At 38.9% G+C, this 26,133-nt stretch overlaps 1 protein-coding gene across 1 annotated transcript in view; it reads left to right on the forward strand.

The window, feature by feature from the left end:
- Positions 1-26,133, forward strand: part of acoxl (acyl-CoA oxidase-like) — a 128,785-nt gene that overhangs the window by 76,567 nt on the left and 26,085 nt on the right. The window contains exon 8 of the transcript XR_009328890.1: positions 8,854-8,941. The gene's annotated coding sequence lies outside the window, so the exon portion shown is untranslated. The remainder of the gene's footprint in view (positions 1-8,853; positions 8,942-26,133) is intronic.

Raw genomic sequence — 26,133 nt, forward strand, 5'->3', positions numbered from 1 at the left:
CCACCCCACAGGTTGGCTTGAACGCAACAGTCAGCATAACGCTCACCACGACGTCTCCACACACGTTGTCTTCCGTCCGGTCTGTCAAGAGGAAACGGCATTCATCTGTGAATAAAACATTCCACCACGCTCTCTGCCGCCACCTCAAATGTTCTCTGGGCCACAGAAGACAGCGATTTTGTCTCTCAGCTGTCAACATGTTACCCCTGAACGTCCTCCGAGTATGCAAATCATTTTCATGCAGACGATGCGTGGGCTATTTCTTCCTGGAATTTCTCGTGCTGTAGCCAGTGCAGTGTGAAAACGATTACGCAGATGGATCAGTCACATGTAAAGATCCTGGGCCGGTGTGGTGACCCTCTGCCTTCCAGGATGTGGCCTGTCCCTCACAGGACTAGTCTGCTGATCTACTCAAACAATCAACAAACCTATCTGCTCACTATTTAAAATGTAAATAACATTATATATGTGCCCAATGAGCTGTTGATGTAAAACTTAGATTGTTGCGTTTTCATTGTGCACCTCTGTGTGTGTGTGTGTGTGTGTGTGTGTGTATATATATATATATATATAGTTGTAGTCAAAAGTTCATATACCCCAATGGAAATGCATCATTTCTAGAAATTTAGGGAAAATATTTTGTAGCAAAAGTTTTGCTTTTGTGGATGAGGAAAAAAAGTTACTAGAACTAGATGTCTATAATTGTTTATTTCAGCAGTTTTTTTTTTTCAAAACTACAAAAATGCTAATTCAAAAGTATTCATACCCTTTGATGCTATGATAGTATTGTCTACAAGGTGCTAGCAATTTCAATAAGGTAATACAGAACTTAATTCCGAAGTGGTTAAAAAGGTTAGGCATAGGATGATTGCTGTCATTACCAATAAGTTAATATGGGAAAAAGTAAAGAGCTATCTGAAGACCTTGGGCAGAAAATGATTTATTGTCATAAAGCTGGAGAAGTATACAAGAAGATTTCCAAGCATTTGAGTATCCCAGTGTGACAGGCTGGACGAGTGGTCTGACATCAGGCCAGAAGCACGAAGGAAAACTGACACCAGGGAAGCACTGCAGGTAAAGGCTGTGCCGTTTTTATTCCAGCAAAAATAAATCAAAAGTTTAAACAAAAAGAAACTGTGCTTACAGAGCAAAACAAATAGTCAAACAGAACAAAATCACAAACACAAAAATACACACTGAATGATCAATGATCCAGGTCAGGCTGGGCAGTAGCCTTCACTGATCCTGGAATTATTTTACTGTCTCGTTTTCACTCTCTCGTTCCTCTCGTTCTCTCCGCTCCTAAAACACCCCACCTGGAGCTGGAGAGCTGCAGCCTTTTTATATCGTGGCCGAGGGTTTTAACTAGCTTGCAATTAATTATTCTATTACCCCTCGGCCACAATCTGCACGAGTTTATTAATTACTACTGTGGATGGGACTACCCATCCACGCTACAAAACAATCGGCTACGCCGTCAAAATAAGAAGGTTAATAACAATCCAAGATTGACTGCCAAAGATATTCAAAGTGAATTGGCGGCAAATGGGACTGGGGTTTCCATTTCAACCATAGGTCGAGTATTGCATGGTGAAGGTCTCAGTGGTTGCAGGCCAAGGAAAAAGCCACTCTTAGGAAAACATCAAAGGACAATCGCTTAAAGTTTGCAAAACAGCATTTGAATGATAGATATGAGTTCTGATCGAAGGTTTTGTGCAGTGATGACACAAAAATCGAACTATTTGGTCATGCTGATAGTCATTACGTTAGGAGAAAATCTGGTGAGGCGTACAAAGAACACCATACCTACTGTCAAGCATGGAGGTGGTAATATCGTTCTATGGGGTTGTTTTACCTCTAATGGCACAGGGAATTTAGTTCCAATACATGGTAAAAATGGATTCCATAGCATACCAAAAGATATTGACCAATCATCTGAAACCCAGCTGGACGCTCCTGCACGACAACGATCAAAAGCACACATCAAAATCTACTTCAGAATGGTTATAGAAGAATAAAATCAAGATTCTGGAATGGCCTAGTCAAAGTCCCGATCTAAATCTGATTGAAAATCTTTGGTATGAGTTGAAGAAGGCTGTGCACAAGAGAAGTCCTCGGAATTTGAATGACCTGGAACAATTTTGCGTTGAAGTCACTAAAGAATCATGCCAAAAGCTAATTGACAAATATCCTATTTGTTTAAAAGAGGTTATTATTGCTAAAGGTGCCTGTGACTGAGTTGTTGAGTGGCGTGTGGGTGGTGACGTCACGGACCAGGAACAGAAACCAAAACAATGAGTGGCGGGGTGTAACTAATTAAATAATAATTAGTTACATTAAATAATGAATAAAACAAAAGATTTAAACAGAACAAAAGACATAAACAAAAGGGCACGTTGGCCAAACAAATAAACAAATAAGTATCGTGCTGTTGTAAAAACCAGCACACTTAGCAGTTGTTTCTATTTTAATTATTTTACCTCCTAACTCCACTCGTTCTCCACTCTCGAACACCCTCCTCCTGAGCGCAGACAGCTGCCGGCTTTTATATTCTGGCCGAGGGGTTAACTAGCTATTAATTAATTAATTAATTAATTAATTAATTAATTAATTAATTAATTAATTAATTATCTTATTACCCCTCGGCCATAGTCTGCAAGAGTTTAATAAGGATGTGTGACTGTCAGCTAGTTAAATAAATCAGTAGCTGATCAGTCACGCATCCTCACAAGGTTTTTAAAATATAATCAAAAGACAAAACAATAACAAATAACCATCAGCTTTCGCCGTCATATAAACATATAAACCATAATATAAAATAAGTAATTAACAAAGGGGCGGGACACTCCGCCACAGTGCCTCAACTAGTTATTAATTGAATTTTCTTTGTCAGGGTATGAATACTTTTGAATTAGAATTTTTGGAGTTTTGCAAAATAATTACTGAAATAAATAATTGTAGACATCTGTTTCTTTAACTTTTTTTCCTCATCCACAAAAGCAAAACTTTTGCTACAAAAGATTTTTCTTATAATTATTTGTTTTCGAGAAATTTCTAGAAATTAAAAGGCATGTCGTATGCAGACAGGCTAAAATAATTGAATCTATTCAGTCTTGAACAAAGAAGACTATGCAGTGATCTGATTCAAACATTCAAAATTCTAAAAGGTATTGACAATGTCGACCCAGGGGACTTTTTCGACCTGAAAAAAGAAACAAGGACCAGGGGTCACAAATGGAGATTAGATAAAGGGGCATTCAGAACAGAAAATAGGAGGCACTTTTTTACACAGAGAATTGTGAGGGTCTGAAACCAACTCCCCAGTAATGTTGTTGAAGCTGACACCCTGGGATCTTTCAAAAAGCTGCTTGATGAGATTCTGGGATCAATCAGCTACTAACAACCAAACGAGCAAGATGGGCTGAATGGCCTCCTCTCGTTTGTAAACTTTCTTATTTTCTTATGTTCTTATTTCCATTGGGGTATGTACACTTTTGACTAGAACTGTGTAGAAAATCCAGAACCGAGTGCCCGTCGTGAAAAATATACAGGTACCCAGATCTTTTTCGGGTAAAGATTAAATAAAAATAAATAAATAATAATAATCACATATATTAATGTTTTAAGTGTATGAAACATATTTAAATACTATATAGTACACATACATTTAGGCCATTCGGATCTGTAGACTTGTGTAACCTTTTCCAGTACTGGAAACATTGAAATAATAATAATAATAATAATAATAATAATAATAATAATAATAATAATAATAAACATATGTGTTTAAATAAAGTTATTAATGTTAACTGCGCATCATGCTGCAGGATTTTTGCAACATATATTGCCCATATTCCGCTGTTGTTGTTGTTGTTGTTGTTAACGTGGCTGTTATGTTCAGTTTTAAAACTAATGCAGTTGTACAGCACCGCTATTACATTATGGACTGTCGCAGTAGCTACCGTAAATTGAGCCAGCTGGGTTTTGACAGCAGTCGCAAAAGAGACATGTGCGTCTGTTTGATTAACAATGAAGTGCTATTCCTGAGCATCACTACATTCTGTCTTGTGAATACATAACAATGGCATCCAAGCAAAGCATTGGGTGGAATTTCTTTACCAAGCAGGAGAAAATGGAATTTGCAAACTCTGCCATGGAAATATTTCATTCAAAGGAGGAAGCACACTTACTTAATGTGCTCCACATTTATTTAATTTTTATATTATTTATTTTTAAATAAAGGCTACTTATTTTATCTTTTTGTTAAGAAACTATCTGCACAGTAACTGTAGATAAAGCATTCCGTATTGGAAGCCACACGGTTATTGTTAATGGATCACAGAGTTATCACTGACATAAATCAACAGGAGGTTATTATGTTGTTTTGTTTCCGATTTAGCTCCTGAGAAGATGTTATTATTATTGAGGTGTACTTGCCTATCGCTGTGTGTTATTGTTGTCAGTTAAGAAGAGGCTTAATGCAAAGCTTGTTTTAACGTTGTCTTTATTACGCTAACAACTGCACTGTCATATTTTCTACATTTTCTTTAAATTCTCAAATTAATAAATCGAGACCCAGGTAGTAAAAAGAGACCTGGGTAACGTTGGGTAATTTTAAACCTGGTTGCCAACCTCTAAGAAAATAAATTTCCATTGTGGTATGTAAACTTTTGACTACAACTGTGTGTGTGTGTGTGTGTGTGTGTGTGTGTGTATATATATATATATATATATATATATATATACAGACGTGCTCAAATTTGTTGGTACCCTTACAGCTCATTGAAATAATGCTCCATTCCTCCTGAAAAGTGATGAAATTAAAAGCTATTTTATTATGTATACTTGCGTGCCTTTGGTATGTCATAGAATAAAGCAAAGAAGCCGTGAAAAGAAATGAATTTTTGCTTATTCTACAAAGATATCCTAAAATGGCCTGGACACATTTGTTGGTACCCCTTAGAAAAGATAATAAATAATTGGATTATAGTGATATTTCAAACTAATTAGTTTCTTTAATTAGTATCACACATGTCTCCAATCTTGTAATCAGTCATTCAGCCTATTTAAATGGAGAAAAGTAGTCACTGTGCTGTTTGGTATCATTGTGTGCACCACACTGAACATGGACCAGAGAAAGCAAAGGAGAGAGTTGTCTGAGGAGATCAGAAAGAAAATAATAGACAAGCATGGTAAAGGTAAAGGCTACAAGACCATCTCCAAGCAGCTTGATGTTCCTGTGACAACAGTTGCAAATATTATTACGAAGTTTAAGGTCCATGGAACTGTAGCCAACCTCCCTGGGCGCAGCCGCAAGAAGAAAATCGACCCCAGATTGAACAGAAGGATAGTGCGAATGGTAGAAAAAGAACCAAGGATAACTGCCAAAGAGATACAAGCTGAACTCCAAGGTGAAGGTACGTCAGTTTCTGATCGCACCATCCGTCGTTTTTTGAGCGAAAGTGGGCTCCATGGAAGAAGACCCAGGAGGACTCCACTTTTGAAAGAAAAACATAAAAAAGCCAGACTGGAATTTGCTAAAAGGCATATTGACAAGCCACAATCCTTCTGGGAGAATGTCCTTTGGACAGATGAGTCAAAACTGGAGCTATTTGGCAAGTCACATCAGCTCTATGTTCACAGACAAAAAAATGAAGCTTTCAAAGAAAAGAACACCATACCTACAGTGAAACATGGAGGAGGCTCGGTTATGTTTTGGGGCTGCTTTGCTGCGCCTGACACAGGGTGCCTTGAATCTGTGCAGGGCACAATGAAATCTCAAGACTATCAAGGCATTCTGGAGCGAAACATACTGCCCAGTGTCAGAAAGCTCTGTCTCAGTCGCAGGTCATGGGTCCTCCAACAGGATAATGACCCAAAACACACAGCTAAAAGCACCCAAGAATGGATAAGAACAAAACATTGGACTATTCTGAAGTGGCTTTCTATGAGTCCTGATCTGAATCCTATCGAACATCTATGGAAAGAGCTGAAACTTGCAGTCTGGAGAAGGCACCCATCAAACCTGAGACAGCTGGAGCAGTTTGCTCAGGAAGAGTGGGCCAAACTACCTGTTAACAGGTGCAGAAGTCTCATTGAGAGCTACAGAAAACGTTTGATTGCAGTGATTGCCTCTAAAGGTTGTGCAACAAAATATTAGGTTAGCGGTCCCATCATTTTTGTCCATGCCATTTTCATTTGTTTTATTATTTACAATATTATGTTGAATAAAAAATCAAAAGCAAAGTCTGATTTCTATTAAATATGGAATAAACAATGGTGGATGCCAATTACTTTTGTCAGTTTCAGGTTATTTCAGAGAAAATTGTGCATTCTTCATTTTTTGTGGAGGGGTACCAACAAATTTGAGCACGTCTGTATATATATAATTACAAGTTTTCTAAAACGTGCATTCCTTTCAAAACTGCACATTAAAGGCCTATAGTGAATGGATGTGCAAGGCAAAGAAAATGTATGGAATTAATTTTCTTCACTACAGTAACTTTACAGCTATACTTAATTTGCAAGTGATATGTGGAGACTAAAAATAGCTTTGACCTTTGCCTGTTTACTTGTTTAAACCAGTGCAAAACGCAGTCTGTGGCAATATGTCTGAGATTGTACACAGATATTCTTAAAAATGTTCAGGTCTGTTAACAGTAGAGAAAAATGTCATGATAAATCTGGCCTTACTTTCATGATGTGGTCATCTGATCAAGTTGTATCTACTGAGGCCACCAGGTGGCACTTATTGGGAAACTCTGAAAAGTAATTTTAGTTTACCAGACCTGTTTTTATGAGGGAAGTGATAGACAGTGCTTGTTATTGAAATAACACAGATGACACACTAAAGACGAGCAGGAAAATATAATTATTTGATTGACACCAACTTTGTATTAATGCTTCTTACAATGAAAAGCCACTAAGACTGCATTCACATTCACACTGTGTCTGTTTCAAACAATGAATCAATGTGCTTGCTGTTCACACTTATCTGCAAACAAAGGGACTGAGTTCATTTGGATGCAAGGTAAAGTTAGCCCACTTTCACACTGTGGCCGTTTCAAATGGGCTTGTTGTGGTTCGTTTAGTTTGAAACAATGTATCAATGTACTTGCTGTTCACACTTAACTCATTATTTTCTTTATGTTGTCATCTAGGCAACACATGTTAAATGTACAAAAACCCAGATTTTAAAAAAAGATCAGCTGTTACCATTTAAACATATGGTATACACATAATCAGAATGGTTAAATAAATAATCCATACGCCTTTCGATATACATTATTGCACATTATTTCAGCAATTTAACATGCACACATAATAACAATCTTTCTCAGAGCACTGTGGCTTGTGTAGCCTCTCCAAAGTCAGGACCAATCTTACTGCTGATACCAACGAGTCCTGGAAAGATTGTGTATGGCATTTCTTAGAGATGTGCGAACCGGTTCCTTTGAAACTATACTATATATTTGTATTTTGTTATCCTTGTTTTGATGTTACCAATCACAAGGACTATGATTTTCCAGTGTTAGGCTCTTGTTACACGAGTCAATGCGCTGGCAACATAAATTGTAGCAACGTGTTGCCTATGATGTCACCGCGGGGGATTTGACCTGTTACACGATACAACTAACAGTTAACTCGCATTCGATACAAATTGCCTTTAATCCAAGCAATAGCCAATCATATTTAAGAACTACGTCACGTGGTACAACTATTTAGTATTACTGTCATCTTTAAATAATTGAACAACTAATAATTATAATAATAAAGTAGTAACATTTACAGAATAAAAGCAAATAAGCCAAATATGTAAAACTCAATTTAACATACAGTACTACACGTAGATAAAAAATGAACGATAATTCTTTATTTCTATAAATGCAGTAAAATATATATCAGTCATAATAAAAAAAAAAAAAACACTGCCTTTTATGGTTATATTATCACAGTGCTGCGGAGTAACGGTTTAAAAAAAGGTAACAAAATAACATAATATGGACATCGGTTTAGCAGAGTTACAGTAGCTACATTTTCATTCCCCTATTATTATTATTATTATTATTATTATTATTATTATTATTATTATTATTATTATTATTATTATTATTATTATTGTTGCTGTCTTTTATACAAAGGTATTTTAAATATTAAGAAGGGGAGACCTGAACAACGGTGCAGTTCGGGCGTAGTTAATGATAGTTGGACAAAGATTTTAAGTAGTTTTAAAAACTTGTTAAAAGTAGTCCCAGCATTGGTTGTTATCAAAACAGTCCACTACCAAAATAACGATGTGTTGACCACCCTTCATAAAACTCTATGAGAAGTATTTCTTTCTCCTGAGTCCAGGTTATTGCGGCTTTCGTTTCCATTTCAACTGTTGTTTTCACTGTAGCAGACAGAATCACGTGACACACACCAGTGCTCTGATTGGATATTGCCTGGAACCTGTTGCTTGGAGTAGGATTGCTGTCCACTCAAGCAATCGCGTTGCCACGCAGTTGCCAGAACGTTGACAATACGTTGTCAGGGCTGTTACACGGGGCAATCCTCACGGGATTTGATCGCAGGCTATAAAAGTTGCTAGTAAATTGACTCGTGTAACAAGGGCTTTATGTCCGTATGGCTGCTCTTCAGGGGAGAATTTGTCATGTGCTTAGTGATGTCATTGCCGATGTTATTGATAATGTCATATGTGATGTCAAGTGTGACAGGAAACATACACATAAGGGTGCAGAGTTAAGGTTGCGTGGCTACCTTAACTTGCAGTTTCCTAACCTTTTGGACTACCCTTCCTAACCTTCGTTACGTTAACAAAGTTTTTGCCATTGAATTTCCATTGTTTTGCAGAAGGCATCCTGGAAAATCAAACAGTGGTGCAGTGGTGAAAACACAACTTGAGACACTAAATAGCACAGAAGAAAGAGACACACACCAAGTATGTAAACTTTTTTTTTTAAAGCCAGATTTATTGAAGCCAAATCAAATGTGAAAAATGTTAATCCCTGTCCCTGAGACTGGAGAGGTGGGGACAGCAATGACTGTATCCGAGGCTGGACTGGTGGGGACAAATTTGAACAGTAGTGCTGAGGGCAGTTAGTCTTCATGTTGTGTGGCTCTGTCCACTCTCTCTAGAAAGATCATGTAAGAATCCTGCAGGATTTTAGACAGTCTGATGTGTTGTGTGCATTGCGTATCATTACATTGAAACCACTGCTCATCTTTTCGCACCCAGACAACATAGTGACCATGGCTGATGGTTTTCCCTTTGTGGAACACAATTGCCAGAGTTTAAAATGTTTTCCTATCAATTACAACTCTGTCATGCTTGAAATTGGCAAGTGCTGTATTAATTGCAGTATCATATCATTTTAATAAACTAATAAACAGTATGGGGGATAATTAATTCTGTGTTTGAATTTTAAAATGGTGCTATATAAATCTGGTGATACGGAACAGTATGTTTTTTTTCTAACTCAGTAGGAAGAAACGTATAAAATGCATTCATGTCTTTACAAAATCATTTTCATTTTGGAATATTCTAAACTTCGCTAATATTGATAAACTTCGCTAAATGTGGACCTCAGTACCCTACCTCTGAAAGAAAGAAATCTGTACTGTAACAGTGTCATTGCTTGCAATTGCTATACTAGCTACATGCTAGAGCAGGGGTTCTCAAACATTCATTTTAAAGGACCACATTTGCAGCCCTGAAACATGGCATGGAGCCACAGTTGGTGCAAGTCAGTGTGTTTACAGATCCCCCCCCCCCCCCCCCCCCAAGTTTTTTTTTTTTTTCAGTTCATATACTCAATGCATCATTTAAGAATAGATAAACACTGCACAGCTATAAAAAGCATGTTAGTAATAAAATGAAAAAACATATATTTTTTTTACCTTTATTGATGACTCATGTGAACTTGCATGTCTCTAACCAGGGCCATAAAGTCTGCTTCCATATCTGTTACAGCACATCTCAGTTCACACATAGGTTGAACCAAATACAGACATTGCTTTTGCAGCAACTAACTGTAGTTCTCCAACAGACACATTCTGCCACATTCTCAGAGTTGGAAAGTCAGTGACATTGAAATCACTTGTCTGTTGTTCAACAAGCTCTTCCCCCAGTGTACCTCTGTTAGCATTGAAAATTGATGCAATGTCATTACACTGTGAAATGGGAAATTTGAGGGGATCTTTAAAATATGATGATGCAGTTTTAACCCTTTCAAAGTCCTGAAAACGATGTTCAAATTGAGTCAGCAGGTCATTCAAGCATTCAGTGCACTCACGTGTCCCATTCCTCTTTAGAAGCTGTCATTGCTTCTTGCAAATTCTCAAAATGTGTGAAATCACATCCCTGAAGTTGATCTCATTTTGAAACTTTCTACAGATGTGGTGAGATCACATCTGATGTTAGCAGTTTTCCCTTTCCTTGCATTGCAATATTCAATTTATTCAAATGCCCTGTCAAGTCCGTCAGAAATGCAAGGTTACACACCCCATCCACCGATATAATTTGGGCCACTCCCCTTTCCGACGATAGTTTCAAGGAGTATCTTTACTTCTGGTAATAATGCACGGAATCTTGCCAGTACACGTCCACGACTGAGCCAACGTATGTCTGTATGTTGCAGAATGTCACCATACTCCGCATCAATGTCTTTCAGACATTCAGCGAACTGTCTGATGACGAGATCGTGCTCTGATCAGATTGACTGCGCTGACAACCTTATTCATGACATGAGCCATTTCCCCACCTCCAGCTTTAGAGCACGACACCTCTTGGTGAATAATACAATGAAATGCCAACAGATTTGGTACGTCTTCATGTAACAGAGGTACAACACCCTTTCTTTTCCCAACCATTGCTGGGAAACCATTGGTTGTCACATAAATTAGTTTTTCAAGTGGCAGTTTGTGTTTGTGAAAAAAGTCTTTCACTGCTGTGTAAACATCTTCGCCTCTCGTTTGTCCATGCATGCCCAACAGCGTCAGCATTTCTTCATGAGAGGATATGATCCACCCATCGAACCCAGATACATAGCTGAGCAATGTCACAATTATCAGTTGACTCATCTAATGCAATGCTAAAGGCTAGGCTTGATTTGATAGCAGCAATGTGTGATCAGATATAATGGTAATGTGCTGAGCTACCGTGTCATTGCTCAATTGGAGGGCACAAATTTTACGGATCACCTCATTTTTTTCTTTCATGTTATCTAACAAAATGTTAGATGCTTCAATATAAACCTCTTTTATAAATTTGCCATCAGTAAAGGGTTTTTTGTGTCGTGCAATTAGCCAATAGACTTTAAAGCTGGCACCCTCTGTCAAAGCACACTTCATACATTTTTGTTGCAACTGCAGACTGTCTTTCATTAGTTCTAGTTTACGTTTTCTCTTGTCACTATCCAGTGGATACTAGCGGAGTTCACCCGAATGTATTTCATAGTGGCGTTGTACAAACAAAATGGTTTCTTATTATTTTCAACTACAAAATATTCTAGTTCCCGACCATCCTGGAAGCCTCGGTTCAGTTCACCAACTTTACAGATTCTTTTTACTGGCACCCACCGACGATGTTGGTTGATTGTCTTCTGTAGAATTACTGGTGTCAGAAGCTGCTTTAGGCTGTCTCAAACTAATTATGGTAACACATTTATCCATCTCGAAATACTGTACTCAAAAAAACATCAGTGGTCCTTATCAAAATACTTCTGAGCAAAGAACTGATTCTGATCCAGCGCGTATTTTGAATGTTGTTAACGCCCGCTGGGAGAGTGCAAATAGAAGCTATAAAAGGGGGGTTTCGAGGGGGACTCGTGTGGGGGGGGATCCTGTTTGATAAAGTCACCCCTCTGTGTGTTCTTGTGTATCTCACCAGTTACCAAGTGATTAATTATTATTTTTATTTTTTTTAAATGGGCTGGATGTTCATTCACATAAGTGTCTCTGTGAAATACTGTATATGCGGGCCGCAAAAAAATATGTACTGGGCCGTATGTGGGTCGCGGACCGCGGTTTGAGAACCCTGGTGCTAGAGGTTGTGTCCCCACCAGTTTAATTTAGTCTTAATTGTATAATAAGTAACACTATACACAGGGTCACTTTAATTTTTCACGTTTTATTATTTAAAAGCACAGAGAAGTTAACCGTTTTAATACCGACAGCAACATAGGTTTGTTTGTGGAAATCAAGCTCTCTGTCATGAAGCAAAACAGACAAGAAATAATATTATAGCACTGCCTACTCAAGCGCCCATCCAGGCAGAATCAGTGGATATGCTGGTGGATTATTATAATACCAGTTTGAGCACTATTTTGATACTATAGCCCCTATTAAAAACAAAAGAATTACTGTTACAAGATTTTCTCCATGGTTCAATGAAATTACACGTGCATGCAACATACATGCAGAAAACTAGAACGTAAATGGAAAGATACCAAACTGCAAGTCTTTCTTCTCGCTTGGAAAGATAATATTCTGAAATACAAGGCAGCCTTGTCTTCAGCAAGATCATCTTATTACTCAAACCTAACACAAACAAACAAAGAAAATCCCAGTTTTCTATTCAAAACAATAGCCAAACTAACTAATCAACAGAAAGAACTCTCTACCTTCAGCTAGCAGCGATAAGTTTATTACCATTTCATCAAAAAAACTAATGATATAAGAAATTAGATTTCTAATACTACTGACAACTTAAACAGGCTGCTCAGCAATAAAGACACTGTGATTTGCCTGCATCCTGCTTTATCAGACCACACCTTTGACTCTTTCATTTTAATCAATCAACCAGATCTTATTGACCTAATTGGTAAGACTAAAACCACCACATGTGATTTGGACCCCATTCCTACTAAATTGCTCAAAGATATTTTTTCTATAAATAAATAACACTGTCTTTCATCTGGCACTGTTTCTGAGTCTTTCAAGGTTGCTGTAGTACAACCACTGCTTAAAAAACCTACCCTTGATCCACAAACACTGAACAATTTTGGGCCTATTTCAAATCTTCCCTTTCTATCTAAAGTCTTAGAGAAAGTGGTAGGTAACCAATTAAATTCATTTTTAGCAGCCCATGACATATGTAAGAAATTCCAGTTGGGTTTCCGCTCGGGACATAGTACTGAAACTGCTCTAGTAAGAGTGGTGAACGATATCCTTATGTCTGCGGACACGGGTTTGCCTACAGTCCTACTCTTAGATCTAAATGCAGCTTTTGACACCATTGACCATGCCACCCTGAATGACCGTCTCGAGCATCGTGTCAGATTGTCAGACTTTGTATTGCCCTGGTTTAAATCATATCTCTCAAATAGGCAACAATATGTTAAAATTGGGGACGACATCTCCTTACTATCTGAGGTTACTGGTGGTGTTCCTCAGGGTTCTGTTCTTGGGCCAATTTTATTTTCATTATATGTGTCTGCCCTTGGGTGACATTGTCCGTAGACATGGGGTCAACTTTCACTGCTATGCTGATGACACCCAGCTATATCTGTCTCTAAAATCTGATGATGTCTCTTTTATAAAAAATGTGATAAGCTGTCTTGCTGACATCAGGGTATGGATGTCTAATAATTTCCTTATGTTAAATTCAGATAAACAGATAATGATTTTGGGATCAAAAGTTAATTAAAAAAAAAAAAAAAAGATTGCAGAAAACTGAAATGAGGAATCTGGGTGTCATTTTTGACCCTGACCTCTCCTTTGAGCCACATATTTAGAATATAATTAAAGTATCTTTCTTTCACCTTAGAAATATTGCCAAGGTGAGGCGCTTCCTTTCACAGCACAGTGCTGAGAGACTGATACATGCCTTCATATCTTCTAGGATTGATTACTGGAATGCCCTGTTCTCTGGAATTCCAAACTGTTCTGTCACGATTGCAGCTTGTTCAAAATGCTGCAGCCAGGGTGCTAACCAAAACAAAAAAAGGGAGCACATTACCCCAGTGTTAGCAGCCCTCCACTGGCTCCCAGTGCTGTCCAGGATTGACTTTATGCCCTAAACGTTTTGGCTCCGGCCTATTTGAAGGATCTTTTAGTCCCGTATGCCCCTGGCCAGCCATTCCAATCCCAAGATGCAGGGCTGTTATCTGTCCCAAGGATTTTATAGCAAAGTACAAAAAGTATTCAACCAAATGCTACCCACAGGGTTTGTTGAGCCTGCCAATGCGACCACACATAAAAATGTTCATGCATATTGGTGGGATTTTACCCCCCTTTTGAGCTGGTTGTAAAATCGACTTTAAACAAGACCTTCATTCAAACCCTATGTATATTATACAGTTAAAAAATGTAGCCGGCCTAGTCGGGCCTGTGTTGCTTCCTAACTACAGGCCAAACTGCGATCTCTACCGGCCCCAGGCCGTCGGGCCATGGTTAATGTCTAACCCTGCTTTGTAAATTAAAAAAAATAAATAAAAAAATAAACTATTGTGTATACATCCACAGTGTTATATAGTACCAAGGGACATACACTTTAATTTGTATTTAAGAATTTGTTTTAAGTTTCACTTGTTAAAAATATGAATTTATTAAGTTCTGCATTTTAAAAAAGTGGGTATCTCAAAAGCAGAGGGCGGAGCACATGGTTGATGTGGATGGTCTAAGCAGAGTTTCAAATGAAACTGAGGAAGGAGATGGAGCAGACATTTTTGTTGTGTGTGTCCTTGTTATTATTATTATTGCTGTTATTATTATTACATGGTAATACATCAAGTGCTCTAGTGTACTGGGGTTTGAGATCTGTCCTCTAAATCACTGCAGGAAGAGCTTTTCTGTTCCGTTACTGCTGTGTTGCCTGTTAGACAATGTGGCCAATAATCCTTACAATATCAGTGCACTAGAGCGGACATTTTGAAAAGAGCTTTGAAACTGATTTTAAAGTTATAAGTGTAAAAAGTTGTCAGGATGGGGACATGTAATTTTTCGGAACCCCGTTACTTACTCTTTAAGCTGACGATCAAAGTTCTGACTGACAGGAAGATGTTATTGCTGGTCTAAAATTCAGTGTCAACAGAGATGTTAAAAGTTCTGTATTGTTATTATTATTTGTTTATTTAGCAGACGCCTTTATCCAAGGCGACTTACAGAGACTAGGGTGTGTGAACTATGCATCAGCTGCAGAGTCACTTACAATTACGTCTCACCCGAAAGACGAAGCACAAGGAGGTTAAGTGACTTGCTCAGGGTCACACAATGAGCCAGTGGCTGAGGTGGGATTTGAACCGGGGACCTCCTGGTTACAAGCCCTTTTCTTTAACCACTGGACCACACAGCCTCCTATGTGATTCATATCGTATTGCAACTTGCATATTGTGATATGTATCATGTTGTGAAATTGTTTTTATCTTTCCACCTCTCATCGCTGCAATATATTTTTAAGCATACTGCCGACTCTAAACATTTTTAATCACACATCGTGGTGGGAAACACATGTCTCAGCTTTCGTCATTAGAATTTCTCTTATAAGTATTGCAGTGTATACAGATCATGTTCTCTAAAGCAAAAATCCTGTTCCCACAATACATCACTTATTTAAATCACCAGCATTGTTGCAGGAGGAAGCATGGTCTAGAACAGCGTTTCTCAAACTGGGGCTCCCGACCTAAAAGGGGATCGCGTGATCACAAAAAATACTGACATAACCTTAAAATTAGGGCTTCTGATTTTTTATTTTAACCGATAAAACACCTTCTATTACAGATGTAAAACGGGATTACAATCATAATGCTTGTTCGCGGGATTTAAAGCTATATTACAGTTAGATAGTGAGAATTTAAAACAAAATAGTAAATTGTGGCCAAATGTAAAAAAATGCCTAAACACACAGTAAAGGAAAGAAGGTACAACTAAATGTGCACAGCATTTTGTAAAGTAAAAAAAAAAGGTCTTCCTCCTGGCAAACATTCCTGCATAAAAGTTATTTTGTTGATTTTACCTATGATGTATGTACAATTTTGATTCCCTATCAAGTACGAAATCTAACCATTACCTCATGGATATTTATCCTTTAATACCGTCTAACCTGAAAAGCTGCACGTAGTGCTTGTGACGTAGTCGTGCCTGCTCCCAAGGCCATAAACGACCACTGACACAAGTAGCGTCATCATTTTTCCTTTCACTGCCTAGAGAGAGATCTACGAACAGATAAGTGTTATATCTGACTTTTCACTTGTGTTTTAACAGTTCTTGCGCTTGTTTTCACGTTTTATTAAAATTTACTTCACGTTTTGTGCACTCAGCCATGGTTGTTTCGTCAGTCCCTCAGTGGCCTTGTGCCCCTTCCCCAAGATTGAAAGCCTTAAAAGCTACTGGTGCTCTCTCTTAAGCTGCTAGCTTCGGTTGAAGCGTAATATATTAAAGTAACAGTAATTATTTGGTTACTGTTTTGTGTGATTAAAAATGGTTCTCTCTGTTGTCTTTTCTGTCTTTTTCCACAGAAATACGAACGTGACTGCTGGGCTCAGCTGCCCTGCATTAGACTGAAATGCTCGCCCGGGTCAATCTGCTTGCAGTTTCTCGCCACAGTGTCTCGTTGCCACATTAAGATCTGCTTGCAGAATTAGTGTGAAGACTGTTAGGGCTGTAGCAGTAGGCTTTCCTCGGGTTTCGAGCAGTTGTTTAGCCAAAACGCGTAATAGGTGGGCATTCCAATATCGCTCCCGTTCCCACTGGTACTTTTGTACAATGAACGAAGTTACCCTTCCGATTCACTAGCAGTCGCTGGGCTCAGCTCTGCTTCAGGTCTGATTGCTTGCAGTCCTTCCCGTAGTATCTCGTTGCTGCTCTGGTCTCTGCTTGCGGTGCCACTGCGAAGGCTGTTGGTGACAGCAGGCTTCCTCCAGTCTTAGGGCTGTGTTGTGTTAAGCCAGAAGCTATTCAGGTGGGCATCCCTGTATATTGCTTCTTCGGTAACTGTAGGTCACTGATCTACCAGCGTTCTTAGTGAACCGTACCATGTGCACCATACTTTATACCGTCCACCGTACCTTACCACGCACCATACCGTACCATTGCACCATACTGTGTGTACCGTGCACCAGGGGTACTATGATCTGTGCACCATACAGTACCGTTTGCACCGTACCATGTGTACCATGCTTTGGGCACTATACCGTACCTTTTACACCATACCATGTATACCTTGTACTGTTTACTGTACCATACCGTGCATAATTTACTGTTGCTCCCTACACAGTACCATACCGTTTGATCCGTACTGTGTATAACGTGCATTGCCACTGTTGACGCATTGCCGGTTGCATAGCAACATTGCTCCATGTGTTACCCTTGGGTACTAGAAATATATGCTATAATGTTATAGCAATTTGCTGCCACAGGCCCAGGGCCCCTTTTCAGGGAGTCACCTGGAGTACTGATGTCAATGCACCACGGACACAGGAGGTACCTCAGGTTCACTTTCCAAGGGACAGCGTACAAGTTTCAGGTTTTGCCATTCGGCCTCTCTCTAGCCCCCCGTGCCTTTTCAAAGTGCACGGAGGCTATTCTGGCCCCATTGAGACTCAAGGGCATCAGAGTGCTCAATTACCTGGACAACTGGCTTATTTGTGCTCAGTCTCCAGTGCAGGCAGGGGCTCATGCAAAACTCGTCACAGACCAGTCTTCGGCTGGGATTGTCATTGAACTGTGTAAAGAGCCAGCTCACACCCTTGCATACAGCATCCTGTCTGGGAGTACGCCTGGATTCTAGGGCCATGCTGTCCACTCTGTCGGACGACAGAGTGCAGAGAATAGCCGCCTGTCTGAAGCTTTTTCAGCTCAACAGAAAGCTAATAGTAGTGACATTTCAGCGGCTCTTGGGCTTGATGGCAACAGCTTCCCAGACCCTTCCTTTGGGTCTTCTGCGTATGCGCCCTCTCCAAGGTTGGTTCAACAGCAGGGTTTTTTCAGCCCGCATTGAACCTCGGCTGTCTGCTGACAGTGTGTCGGCATTATCATAACCCTGGTCCCCTGAAATAGAAATATAACCATTGACCTTCAATGTTGCTGCGTCCATGATTGCAGCAGTCTTGAAAGAAAAATGATGACAATACTTGTGTCAGTGGTCGTTTATGCCCTTGGGGGCGGGCACGACTATGTCACAAGCATTACACGCAGCTTTGATATATCTATTTAGGTTAGACGGTATTAAAGGATAAATACCCATTCGGTAATGGTTACATTTCTATTTCAGGGAACCAGGCTTATGATAATAACCTAACGTTATTTTGAGAAATATATTGCTGCAATATGGACAATATGGGATACAGCAAAGTATGAGCATGAGTTTCTTGTAAACACTGCAGGGGCTTCTGTAACACTTTAATAATGTACTTTTTCTGTAGGTACTGTAGTAATACAAAAGAGAAATGGAAACGTTGATACATTAGTGTCTAGTAGTAGTGTGAAACTTTCCATGTTTGCGGTTCTTATTGTATTACTAGTGAGAAGGGTAATTTACAGAAGGCTTTGTCATTGTTTCCACAAACCAAAGATGAGTGTCACTGTCTTGTGCTGAGAGCACAAACTTATCATTATAACAGTCTTTACAGTAGAAATGAACCCATGTAAGTAACATGGAAGACACTGTATATTTCAGAATGTTTTTCTGTTTATTAAATACCAGTACCCTTTACAGGTTTCAAAACTAATACATTCATTTTGTGAATCGTGCCCTGAGTGCATTGCTATTTGTTATTATTGTCACCAATTGGGTTTACGAATCACATTTGGTGAAATAATATTGTATGGTCTTTCTTAGCAACAAGCTCTCGTTGACGCTCCTAAGAGTCACATAATTATATAACCCTAATAACATTCTGCATCCCAGAAAACCATGCAGGCAAAGCATGGGATAAGCTAAAATCAGTGCCTCATTTATCTGTGATTACTTTCTAGTGACTGAAACATACCCAATTGAATACATTGGTTTTTTTTTTCTGTAGGGATAGTGTTTACTTCCAGTCTGTCCATGTGGTTGAAGTGCTAGGTATTTGTCAGCTTACTAGGAACATTATTTGGATTTAAAGCAAAAAATCAAGTAGTCATGGTGTGTGAGTGTGTGTTTTATTTATTTTTGTTGCTAATTTATTTTTTTATATATACAATTTTCATGTTAGACCTCTGTTCTTTAGCCACAGGGCCAAAACTGTGTCCATTTTGTGGACTGACTCAATTTTCAAAGGGAGTTTGACAATAGACAGCTGATTTAAAGGTCTGTATCTCAAACTTTCACACTTCAGTATTGATCAAGACTTTTTTTTCCCACTGTAGTTATAATTGCATATGTGGTTGAATTCCACCCCAAATACCCAGATATGCACCAACCATGAGAAAACAGCAATCTTGATATTTAACAACAACAAGGATCTCAGCAGACTAGTCCGTACACTCATTTTTGTAAACCTGTGGTTTAGATGCTAATGCTAGACTTGCTTAACCGGCAGTTGTGGTTCCTCTGTGAAATTCACATCGTTTCTTGATATAGACCATATTTTGACAGTGAATATTTGAATGATTATCCATTCCATTTTAAGACTGTTTTTACCCAATATTCTCACATGGTGGTTAGGCCAAACATAAGTCTCAGAACACAGTAGGAACACAGAGGTTTTGCTGATCTTTTGTGATTAAACCTTTTTGCCACGTTATTGTAGTAGTATCTTCAGCAATTTCAGTTTACCTAGAATTTTCTTTTAAGGAGAGATATACTCTTTAAAAGGCAAATTATTCTATTAATATTACATTCTGGGAGGGTATATTTAAATGTGTCTCAGCATTCCAATGTGGCCTTGCATCTGATTCCAGATACTGCAGGGACTTTACAAGAATCACCTGGCCCTCATGAAACAGAATCACCTGGCCCTATGAATTACTTTTAGGATATTTCAAATTCACTATACATAGTAGCTAATCAAAGCTGGATCACCAAAATAGAAAATAACTGAAACAGATACCATATGACTGATTCTATTTTGTAATTTATTTGCTAAGTATTCTTAGTAACTAGTCATTTCTTTTGTATTACCTTGCTTATCAAACAACTAAAATTTTAAGCACATTTCTACAATATTGTTAAGCTGCTTGTTACTGGAGGTTTAGTCCAAGATGTTCTCTACAGACTCGTTGACATGCAAAGAGCCTTAGTTTTGCACAGCTTTTTAGCATTCAAAAGCTTTTTACTTACCCTTTTCATTCTTACCATATTTTGGCTGCACTACCTATAACTAGGGGTCTACTTAATTCGTGGTAAATTTACGTCTTTTTTTCGCTGGGATGGTTATGGGATAAAATTAGGATTTCGCAGACCTGTTTAAACATTAAATAAACCTAAGTAGATAATATTTCAAAGCACTATAAAAGCCTAAAAATAGTGGTACTTGCTTCCTTACTAAGATAAAATACAATGACTTCAGTTGTAGACAATGACTTCAGTTCTAGACAATGACTTCAGTTCTGGTATGCATTGGTCCCTAAAGAGGTGAATTTTTGCGGTGACCCCTCAATTTCGCGGTTTAGGTAGACCCCTACCTATAACATGAGGAATGTGCGTGATACGTGTGTGTTACATCATATTGACAATGCAGAGAATTTGGTGACATTAGGAAGTCAGTGTTTAGTGGTAATAGGGGTCTGTGAATCCAACCAAGTTCAAGATGACATGCATTGCCACAAAGTTACAAAGGAAAACTTAAAACTTTCATTAAAGCAGCAATATAGGTCATTATAGAACAGAGGGCATTTTTTTCACAGTCTTAATTAATCAAAACACATTTTATTGTTGTAGGTAACATTCCATTGCATTATAGACAGTAACAGCTGTGTGCGATCTGAAGAACAAAATACAGAAAGGGACATAAGGGAGTGAAACTGGCAAATTGGTGTTGCTAAATGACGAATACAAATACTTCTTTCTTCTAACTTGATAACATCAAGATTTGTGTCTACTTTTTTTTCAAATGAGGGCTTACCCACAGTTGTAACAACAGTTCTCTAACAGCATTATACTATCTTTTCTTATAAACAAATGTAATTACTGCATTGCTGCACTTACCGCCACTGGACCTGGCAGCCATCAAAACTTCTTTGTTTTGTAAAGGAATGCACCGGGGAAAATATCAGTAGGAGAGATTTCATCTTAAAATTGGCCACAGTGCTTCGGCAGAAACATTTCTATCAGAAAACTGCAAAGCAGCAGGCTGCTGCAGCTCAACCTGGATTCAGTGCTGCACCAAGTGACACACAAGAGAAAACATATATTACTTTCATTTTAAATTAAAAAAACCATTTTGTTTTTACAGTTTTGTATGTATAAATACAAGTTTACACCTGTTTACACACTAGTTTCTTTTGAAATGTTTTTTTTATTATAGTTTTTTTTTCAGTACTGCTTTATATGTGGTAAGTTAGAAAATAAACCTTTTTATGTTTAATTTTTCATTTAAATACAGAGTTTTGGCTGTACAGATGTTTGATATGACATGCTTGAATAAAACTTTTAGTGTTAATGAAGTTAATTATCCCCTGCCAATTTTCTCCCTAACTCAATACAAAAGATCGATGGAGCACAAAGGCTAATTTAGTGCTCCCTGTGGGCCCTCAGCTAAGACCAGTAACTCTGCACAACCAGGAATTGGACCAGCAAGCTCCAGATTGTATCTCACCCTACACTCTACACGGTAGATTGTATCTCACCCTGCACTCTACATGGTAGATTGTATCTCACCCTGCACTCCACATGGCAGATTGTATCTCACCCTGCACTCTACATGGTAGATTGTATCTCACCCTGCACTCTACATGGTAGATTGTATCTCACCCTGCACTCCACATGGCAGATTGTATCTCACCCTGCACTCCACATGGCAGATTGTATCTCACCCTGCACTCTACATGGCAGATTGTATCTCACCCTGCACTCTACATGGTAGATTGTATCTCACCCTGCACTCTACATGGTAGATTGTATCTCACCCTGCACTCCACATGGCAGATTGTATCTCACCCTGCACTCCACATGGCAGATTGTATCTCACCCTGCACTCTACATGGTAGATTGTATCTCACCCTGCACTCCACATGGCAGATTGTATCTCACCCTGCACTCTACATGGCAGATTGTATCTCACCCTGCACTCTACATGGTAGATTGTATCTCACCCTGCACTCTACATGGTAGATTGTATCTCACCCTGCACTCCACATGGCAGATTGTATCTCACCCTGCACTCCACATGGCAGATTGTATCTCACCCTGCACTCCACATGGCAGATTGTATCTCACCCTGCACTCTACATGGCAGATTGTATCTCACCCTGCACTCTACATGGTAGATTGTATCTCACCCTGCACTCCACATGGCAGATTGTATCTCACCCTGCACTCTACATGGCAGATTGTATCTCACCCTGCACTCCACATGGCAGATTGTATCTCACCCTGCACTCTACATGGCAGATTGTATCTCACCCTGCACTCTACATGGTAGATTGTATCTCACCCTGCACTCCACATGATTTTATATAGAAAGTCCAGTAGTAGGGTTCATACAATGTTTGAAATAGTCAATGTTACTTTTACGTGATCCTCTCGGTTAGGTAGCTTGTGTTTGTGCATTTCTTTCAATGAAGTGTAAATATTAACCCTTTGCGGTCCATTGTCAGACCTGGTCCGACATTGCAATTATTCCTATCAGATCCATTGTCAGACCCTGTCCGACATCATTTTAAAAACGCAAAAAACGGGTTTCTATTCGTTTTTTCAGCGGAAAAAGCAGAGAAAACCATTCAATGGCCGAGTGGGAGCGACAGGAGCCGAGACAAGCCGAAAAAAAAAAAAAGGCGTATCTCATGAATAAGCATACATGCCGCTGGCATTACAATAGGGGTGGGTATAAGGACACAAGCTATGTGCTACCACACCAGCGCAGAGAGGCTATCATGGACATTTGCAGAGCTTTTTTGAGATGTTATAGTAATAAAATAATGACTTGGTTTGCATTATTGAGGAGTTTGGTGATAAAACGAGTGATCAGGAGATGATTGACCGGTATGTACGACTATTATTATTATTATTATTTATTTATTAGCATCTGTGAAAGCGATAGCGAACAAAAGGGTGGGGCAGGGCTGGAGATGCCTAGTGAGTGCTTTGTTGATATGCAGGGCCTTTTAAACCCGTTTGACTGTGAAAAAAAAATACTTTTAAACAGCGCGTCTAAAATTAACTGCGCGTGTGAAGGTAAATTGGACCGCCTGACGCTCACTTAATAAATGGACTGCAAAGGGTTAATACTACAATCCTGACTTCCAGCAATCTTTATTGGGTTTCTTTACCTTGTAAGGAGTTTAACTTTGTTCCCAATAAATAATAATATTAATAATAATAATAATCTTTATTTTTATGTAGCGCCTTTCTAGTGGACCACCATCACAAAGCGCTTTACAGAGGTAGGCTGTGAACTATGCAGAGTCACTTACAATAGGACATTGATTTAACATCTCATCCGCAGGATGGAGCACAAGGAGGTTAAGTGACTTGCTCAGGGTCACACAGTAAGTCAGTCAGAGGCACAGGTAGGAATTGAACCAGTGAACTTCTGGTTACAAGGCTGGGACTATAACCTCTAGACCACACTGCCTCCCAAAGCTGTGAAGTCTGTCACACAGCACCCCAAGACATTTTTAGTTTTTCTTAAGTATTCCTTTGTCTGCAGCTTTCTTTACAAAGAGCTATTATTTAATTAAAAAAGATATTCTTTTGTTTTTGGTTGCTTAGGCATTATTTTCAAACTTCAATGGCAGTCAGTAGATAAATGGTTGTAATCCCAGTTTCTACCAGATCTCCAACAAATACCTGATAGTCTGCAAGTACACCACTTGAATGCCAGGCCTACATTTTAGTGAATGATAAAAATGCAAAAATCAGTATTACTGCATGTTGTACAATTTTGCATTTCTTCACAAACTTGGCAGTGAAAGGATTTTTTGGTGGTGAGCTCAGACTTCTGACAGGTACTGTAGAAACAAAACAAAAAAACATGTGTAGACTGTATTACATTTGTGGTAAATGCACATGCAGAAACATTAAGAACACTGTATAAGCCAACATGAATATTTGACACGTGCTGTGCTAGGAGGATGTAATACCTCACTGTCATCTTACAATGTTTGCTTGAACTAGTCATTGTATATATCTTGCTCTTATTGTATTATTACTTGTACTGTAACTGTGAATCTACAAACAGCGACTATTGTTCTGGTGATATATTACAGGGGAGGTAGAATTTTAGATGTAATCTGCCATTTAGGCCTGGATTAACTCAAATGGTGGTGTCACCATAGACATTTTAGCTATAGCTATTCAGCCCTTAGTGTCTGCTTGTAGCGAATAGACCCTGGGCGGTTCATTCTAAGGGGGAGGGTATGTAGTAGGACAGAGGCCTGCTGGTAAATAAGTGTTGTGTTTATTGGTTTGTGGTGGTGGTTGTCAGGGACATGGTTAATTCCTATCCCTGCCAAATACATGTGAGAATGTGGCTGTTCCCAAATTAGATAATTGGTGCTAATTGGGAACAGCCAAATGATATTAAAAGGGAGCTAGAGTCCCTTCTCTGTGTATGTTAAAACTCACCGCGATAGTGCCAGACTTTTGATTATTTGTGGTGCGCAACTGTTTTGTTTAACCCTTTTATTTAGGCTCTGTGAGTTGTACTTTTGTTTACCATTTTTATTTGTTAAATAAAAGCATTTGCAGCTCTTCAGCTCTGAGTCTCCTTCGTACCTCCTGACCACCATAGACACCCGGCTAGCCTGTCACATACAGTGTCCTGCGTGGGATTCGAGCGCCACAGAGAGACTCGGAGCGGAACTGTAGTTTGAAAAAAAAAGGCAGCAAAGAAAGAGAGCCCTAGTAACAAAGAAAGACTGTGTCTGGCTGGACTCCGCCTCACCCCAAGCCCTCTGGGACCGTGGTTTGGAAGAATTCCTCAAGGCCATGGAGGACCAAGGAAGGTGTCTTCCCTGTGGGGAAAGCAGACACCGCGTTGCCTGCTGCCCACTCCGGTTGGAGCGGAGCGGCCGCTTCTCTGGGGAAGTTTGGGAGTCCCAGGGCCAAACAGCAGACCCTCAGTAGCCACCTGAGGGAACGTGGGAAGAGATGGTGGTCACATGCTCTGACCCTACTGGAACCCCCGGACTGGGAGGCAGAACAGGAGCAGTGGAGGACTGAAGGGGCCCCCGTTTGCAGCGCATGTGGAGAGTTTGGACATGACTGGGAGCACTGCTATTTTAACATTCTAGCCCTTAAAGTTCACAATGGTTAATTTGAAGGTTTCCCATGTTCTCCCATGGTTGTACTGTGCATTTACCACAGTTCACCATGGTTTACCATGATTTTCAACATGTTTTTATATCTCACTGCTTTATTACACTTTTCTATGCTTGCATGGTAAACTTTTATAAGTATAGAATTTTCTGCAATATATTAGACACTGATTGATGCTACAAAAGTGCTAAATAACAAGTCATTCCAAAAATAAATAAACAAAATAGTTTAAAAATAGTTGCTATTGTATTCGTGCCATATCTGTTTTCAGACTGATTGCCATTGCAACCAGACCTACATCAATAATGGTTACTGTGTTTCACACAGGAACCACAGAGCACTGATAATGTTCATATACATGCAGATATTAGTAAGAAAACAGTAGTAGAACATGCAGGTTTCTTGGAATTGAAACTATTACCGTTTATTTTAGTTCCCAGAAGTGGCAGCAAGAATTTTTTTTTTATTGCCATTGTTTACTGTAAATAAAAACTGTAAAAACAAACTGTTGCTTATAGTTATATATTCATTGATGAAGGCTATATTTGCATCCTGAGCCATTTGAAAAAAAAAAGTGGTAATTCCTCTAGAGGAAAACATACTTGAACTTTGACCCATTTGACTTAATTCAAAGACAAAATGTCGTTTTCATTCACTCGACAACACCCACAGTACAGAAATGTTCATTAATGAGCAACAAAATGAGAATACATTAAATAAAAAAAATGTTAAGCTGGTAAATTTGTATCTCAGAGAAACTAAACGGATAATGACATAGAACATCTGTACAG

The sequence above is a fragment of the Acipenser ruthenus genome, chromosome 6 (assembly GCF_902713425.1).
Source record: "Acipenser ruthenus chromosome 6, fAciRut3.2 maternal haplotype, whole genome shotgun sequence".
NCBI lineage: Eukaryota > Metazoa > Chordata > Actinopteri > Acipenseriformes > Acipenseridae > Acipenser > Acipenser ruthenus.